This window comes from Bos taurus, chromosome 22, assembly GCF_002263795.3.
Source record: "Bos taurus isolate L1 Dominette 01449 registration number 42190680 breed Hereford chromosome 22, ARS-UCD2.0, whole genome shotgun sequence".
NCBI lineage: Eukaryota > Metazoa > Chordata > Mammalia > Artiodactyla > Bovidae > Bos > Bos taurus.
This window is the reverse complement of record NC_037349.1, coordinates 2,572,410-2,579,380: the sequence shown is the minus strand read 5'-3', so window position 1 is coordinate 2,579,380 and position 6,971 is coordinate 2,572,410.

Sequence of the window (6,971 nt, the reverse complement as noted above, 5' to 3'; positions counted from 1 at the left end):
GATACCAGAAATGTTTTTTATGAACACCTTTAAGATCTTGTGTTATTTGCATAGTGGAAGGGAAAAATACAAAACAGAGCCTCAGAATAGAAAAGGCTGGATTCCAGCCCTACCTCATGATCAATTAACAGTGAGATTTTCAGAGTGTCATGTGACTCTGAAGCTCAGTGTCCTGCTTCCTTCACTATAATGGGAACTTAATTATGAAAAATTCTACTTTTCTCAATATCAAGTGATCTACTAACAGCTTTTGATACCATAGTCAGGTGCTATCTCTTTGTTTCAGTTCAGTTCAGTTCAGTTGCTCAGTCGTGTCTGATTCTTTGTGACCCTATGGACTGCAGCATGCCAGGCTTCCCTGTCCATCATCAACTCCCAGAGCTTACTCAAACTCAGGTCCATTGAGTCAGTGATGCCATCCAACCATCTCATCCTCTGTCATCCCCTTCTCCTCCTGCCTTCAATCTTTCCCAGCATCAGGGACTTTTCCAGTGAGTTAGTTCTTCACATCAGCTGGCCAAAGTATTGGAGTTTCAGCTTCAGCATCAGTCCTTCTAATGAATATTCAGGACTGATTTCCTTTGGGATGGACTGGTTGGATCTCCTTGCAGTCCAAGGGACTCTCAAAAGTCTTCTCCAACACCACAGTTCAAAAGCATCAATTCTTCGGCGCTCAGCTTTCTTCACAGTCCAACTCTCACATGCATACATGACCACTGGAAAAACCATAGCCTCAACTGGATGGACCTTTGTTGGCAAAGGTCCTTTTGTTTATACCCACCTTATTCCAGAAGAAATTCCAAGTTGCTCTATGGGCAGCTTATAGGATTTTGAGGTAGCCCCTAGATTTTAAGTGGTTTTCTTAATCTAAATGGCAACATCAGAATGGATATTGAAAGTGTCAGTTCTACCTTAAGATGGCTTGCAACAGAGTTGAATCTAGAAATTTTCATTTATAACTTGCACCTAAATAATTTCATCTTGCTCACTTAAATGATTTATGTATTTCCTTCTGCCCCAACATAGATAAAAATTTTAAAAAGACAAACGTCTTTCCATATGTTAATGATATAATCTTAATATTACAATACAAGAATGGCCTCAAGGACTAATGGGGGCTTCCCTGGTGGCTCAGATGGTAAAGAATCTGCCTGCAATGCAGGAGACCCATGTTTGATCCCTGGGTCAGGAAGATGCCCTGAAGAAGGGAATGGCAACCCACTCCAGTATTCTTGCCTGGAGAATCCCATGGACAGAGGAGCCTAGTGGGCTACAGTCCATGCATCGCAATGAGTTGGACATGACAGAGCTACTAACACACACAAGGAGTAATGGCACCTGCTGGCAAATTGCTAATTTAAACAAAAAGAAAAAAGAATTCTACTCAAAAAGACCATACTTTTGGCGTTTATTTAATAGATCTGTGGTTTCTCTCTTTTCTAGAGCCAGGGGCTCATCAGAGCAGAGCTAGAGAGACTGAGAGACAAATAGAAACAGCTCTAGCCTGGCCCATTCCTCAAAGAGGAGCATTTTTATTGGTGGTAGTTTTATTTATTGGACTTGCACATAAAATTCATTTAAAGATAAGGATTTCTTTTTTAATTTTCATATTGGAGTAGAGTTGATTTACAATGTTGTATTAGTTTCAGGTATACAGCAAAGTAATTCAGTTATACATACACATATATCTCTGCTTTTTCAAATTCTCTCTCCTTTTTTTTTGCCTTACCACCCCATGTGGCATGCGTGATCCTAGTTCCCTCACCAGGGATTGGGAGTACAAAGTCTTAACCACTAGACCACCAGGGAAGTCTCTCAAATTCTTTTCCCATTTCTCTGTTTTTAATGTTACAAAAGCTTTTTATTTTATTATATTATTTTTATTGACATATAGTTGATTTACAATGTTGTATCAATCTCAGTTGTACAGAAAAAGTGACTCAGTTTTACACATATATACATTTGTTTTTCAAAATATTCTTTTCCATATTCTGTTTACCCCCAGGAGATAGGATATAGCTACCAGTGCTATACAGAGGGCTTCCCAGGTGATTCAGTGGTAAAGAATCTCCTGACAAGCAGGAGACTTGGGTTCGATCCCTGGGTTGAGAAGATCCCCTGGAAAAGGAAATGGCAACCCACTCCAATATTCTTGCCTGGGAAATGCCATGAACAGAGGAGCCTGGTGGGCTACAGTCTCTGGGGTGGCAAAGAGTTGGACACGACTGAGTGACTGAACGCAGTGGCATCAGCAGCTGTACGGTAGGACCTTGTTCATCCATTCTCAATGCAATAGTTTGCATCTGCTGCTGCTGCTAAGTCACTTCAGTCGTGTCCAACTCTGGGCAACCCCATAGACGGCAGCCCACTAGGCTCCCCCATCCCTGGGATTCTCCAGGCAAGAACACTGGAGTGGGTTGCCATTTCCTTCTCCAATGCATGAAACTGAAAAGTGAAAGTGAAGTTGCTCAGTCGTGTTTGACTCTTCGAGACCCCATGGACTGCAGCCCACCAGGCTCCTCCATCCATGGGATTTTCCAGGCAAAAGTACTGGAGTGGGTTGACATTGCCTTCTCTGAGTTTGCGTCTACCAACCGCAAATTCCCATCTTTCCGCATTCCTTGACAAAACAAAACAAAAAACAAGAACAAGAGTAAAAAAGCAAACAAAAAACCTGATTTAGTTGAAAAGAGGCAAACCAGGAGCAAGGAGAGCAAATGTTGACCATATCTTTTGGCCCATGATTAAATTTTTAAAACTGTGTTGCCAATATTTAAAGACAAGTCATTTTACACAAAAAGCTGGATTTCTGGTCTCTTGACAATTGGGGAGAACTGAAATCATTGGTATTTCATTCCCATAGATAACCCGAGCTGGGTGCTGGCTGCCCCTTTAGAAAGTCAGAACCCACCAGGTCACCAGGTCCCTACACATCTGTAGCCAGAGTTGAGGTGTTCTGTAAGGAGAGCACTCTGAGAGTACAAAGAAAGAAGCAACAGAGGGTTAGTTCTGACAGCACCCAGCTCACTACATCTGGCATGTCGCCCAAGAGGCACGCCTGCTCCAACTCCAGCTTTGTGGCTTAGACAAATTGAGCTTGAAGGAACAGAACTCAACAGCTTTCACCAGGGCATGGTGCAGCTTCAGACAGATGGGGGTTCAGCTGCCTGATCTCCTTGGTAGCATTTTATGAAGAGAGGCTGGTGCTGGAAGGGTTAACTTCAGGTAGAACCAGGACGGCATCAGTTTCCTATCAAGTATCTAAGGATGGTTGATTGCAGCCCTGATTATATCTGGAGCTTCCCTGGTGGCTCAGCAGTAAAGAAAGAATTCGCTTTCAATGCAGGAGCTGCAGGAGACATGGGTTCGATCCCAGGTTTGGAAAGATCCCCTGGAGAAGGAAATGGCAAACCTCTCCAGTATTCTTGCCTGGAGAATCCCATGGACAGAGGAGCTTGGTGGGCTACAGTCTATAGGGTTGCAGGGTCAGATGTGACTGAAGCAACTTAGCATGCATTGCTTTTATCCAACAGTCCGGCATTTTCCTCCTTCTCCACCTTACAGTGATCTCAGAATCTCAGCGGAGATGAGTCAGTTCTGGAGGGTTGTGTAAAGAGTTTTTCAAACCTATTTGTATCGTGACCTGCAGTATGGACTGTATTGGGCCCTGTATACACACAAACTCACATGCACACAAGTTTTGTGTTCTGGCACTTGCCCTTGCTGAGTACAAATATCCCATTTTCTATTCAAATCTAGTGTTTCATTTTAGAAGTGCTGGTTTTCATCTACTACGCTGATTTCACAACTCCTTCTAGATCATGATCTGAAGTTTGAAAAACATGATTTAAGAGACACGTTTATTTATCTCCTAGGTTTTTAAAGTTCTCTCTCTACACTAGTGGTCATAAGAAAGTAAGGTCTATCTGTTATTATCTTAGGTCCTTTTAGATGTGCTATAGTTATGTGAATTATGTGAAATAATTATGTTCCACTTTGCTTTTATTTTTAGGGATTTAAAGGAAATCTGATGTATTAGGGTTCTCCAGAGAAACAGAACCATGAGAATATCTATTGATATATAAGAGGAGATTTATTGGGCTTCCCTAGTGGTTCAGACAGTAAAGAATCTGCTTGCAATGTGGGAGATTGTAGGTTTGATCCCTGGGTCAAGAAAATCCACTGGAGAAGGGAATGGCTACCCACTCCAGTATTCTCACCTGGAGAATTCCATGGACAGGGGGCCTACAGTCCACAGGGTTGCAAAGAGTTGGACACGACTGAGCACTTTCCTTTTCAAGAAGAGATTTATTATAGGAATTGGCTCTGTGATTAGGGAGGCTGAGAAGTCTCATGATACGCCATCTGCAAGCTGGAGACCAGGAAAGCTGAGATGTAGTTCATTCTCAGTCCAAAGTCCTGAAGAGACAGATGGTAGAAGTCCCATCTGAGCCTGAAGGCCTGTGAACCAGGACCACTGCTGGAGGCGAAGACAGTGGGTGCTCAGTTCAGACTGAGAGTCAATTCGCCCTTCCTCCACCTCTTGTTCTCTGGCCCTCGGTGGACCGCCTGACGCCCACCTGCACAAAGGAGGTAGAGAATCTGGTTCAGACCAGTCACCAGCTCAAATGCTAGTCTCATTCACAAACACCATCACAGACACACCTGGGAGGGATCTTCAGCCGTCTGTCTGGGAATCCCTTAGCCCAGGAAAATGAGCACACAAAATCGACGATCACTTTTGGGCTAATTTGGTTTTCTTTAACATAAAATGTTTTCATGAAATCAAAGACAAACTAGAAAACTGATTGCACTCAGATAAGTGGGGATTCCATCTCCTTCATTTTCACCTTGTATCTGCCTTCCCTTTATACGTAACTATTTATTTTTATTTTTGGTTTATTGTTCCATTTAAAAGATCACATGTACATTTATACACCTTATCTTTTAGAAAGGTAGTGTAGTATAAACACTATTCTAAAGAGGATCATGCTTAGAAGGCTATAGGAGAAAGTTCTCCAGGTTTTAAGTTGCAACTCTTATAAAAATAGTTGTTTTTATTATTAAAATTCAGTACATTTGATATAAAATCACAATTGTTAGGCTAGAACTCTGGTAACCTGAAGAGAAACATTTCATTCAGTTAATGATTATATTTTCAGCATTTGCTATATGCCAGGTACTGTTTTATTGATCCTCATGATATCATCATTAGTTATCCATTTTATGTACACGTGTGCTAAGTCACTTCAGTCGTATCTGACTCTTTGTGACTCTGTAGACTGTAGCCCACCAGGCTCCTCTGTCCCTGGGATTCTTCAGGCAAGAATACTTGAGTGGGTTGCCATGCCCTGCTCCAGGGGATCTTCCTGATCCAGGGATCAAACCCACATCTCCTGCATTGCAGGTGGATTCTTTACCGATGAGCCACCAGGGAAGCCCCTATCTGTTTTATAGATAGTGTCAATAGTGTATATACGTCAATCCCAATTCATCCAGCACAGGCAACTTTACTCAACACTCTGTGGTGACCTAAATGGAAAGGAAATCCAAAAAAGAAGATGTATATGGAAACAAAGTGAATGTCTGATTCACTTTGCCGTACACAGAAACTAACACAATATTGTAAAGTAACTATACTCCAATAAAAAGTAATTAAAAACATAATAATCCTCATGACTACCCTATGAGTAGTGTCATTATAAACTTCATTTTGGAAATGGGGAAACTAAGGCAAGATGGGTTAAGAAACTTGCATTCTGAAATCCCAGCTACTAAACAGCAGAGCTGGGCCCTGTGCTAACATGCTGGGCTCAGAGCTCAGGCTCTTAGCTGGCACCTGCCCTCCAAGGCCAAACCATTACCAGTGTCCTCTTGCTTCTTATTGTCAGCAGCTTTCCCGTGAACATCCTGAACATTAGTTTTAGTTCTCATCATTTAGGATTTTCTTGTAGGATCATTTCTCTAAATGAATTTTTGAGTTGAAAGGTAAACATATTTTAAATTAAGTATTTTGTAATTTTTAAAAAATTATCTTTAGCTCAAGAAAGTGAGAAAGAATCCTTTTGAGTATACTGACAATGTGTCCCCATGAGGTTTTTTTAAATTCAACATAGAGTAAAAACTATCAAATTTAACTATATGGTTCAGTGTTTTGACAAATGTATACAAATGTGTAAACCCATGTAACCACAAACATAATCAAGAAATAGAACATTTCCAGCAACCCCAGAAGTTTCCTTATGCCCACTTGCACATCCTGCAAGTTTTGAGAACTGATTTCTTTTACTTGAAGTGCTCCATTTAGAGAGAGAGAGAAACTCTTTGGAAACAGGCCATCTCATTCCCAAATGAAATATCTCCAGGCAGAAATTAATTTTTGTAATTGTCTGTCTTCTTTTCTGCTACAATCCATGTCAGAAAGCATGGACTTGAAGCTGTCAATATTGAAACTGCTTTCACTATGGGAGCTGAAGGCCGCATCCACTGGGCTCTTGACACCAAGCCTAAATTTCTCATGTTTCATGGCCACGCCCACCACAAGCCCTGACTTTTTGCATGTGTATATTTGACTTTCATTTTGATATAGAAACACTTAAGTAGCTATAATGCCTGTTTCCCTGTGGAAGTGTTGTATATCTGTCCAAAAGATGGGAAATTTCAGTTGTTGAGTGATCAGGAAATGTCACTTTTAATCCAAATATAAAAATAAATCCTATAGACATGACCAACTAAACTAGTGTGTAATTATGGAATTTTATAACTTTAAATGGTCATCTATGTACAAGAAAACTAAAAGCCAAAATTAAGTGACAATGGCTGGTACAAGGTCCTGCTATTTAAGGAATAGTTGGGATACTGCTGGGGATATATCCAGAAGGAAAACTGTAATTCAGAAAGATACATGCATCCCAAATGTTCACTGCAGCTCTGCTTACAATGGAAGCAACCTAGGTATCCATCAACAGATG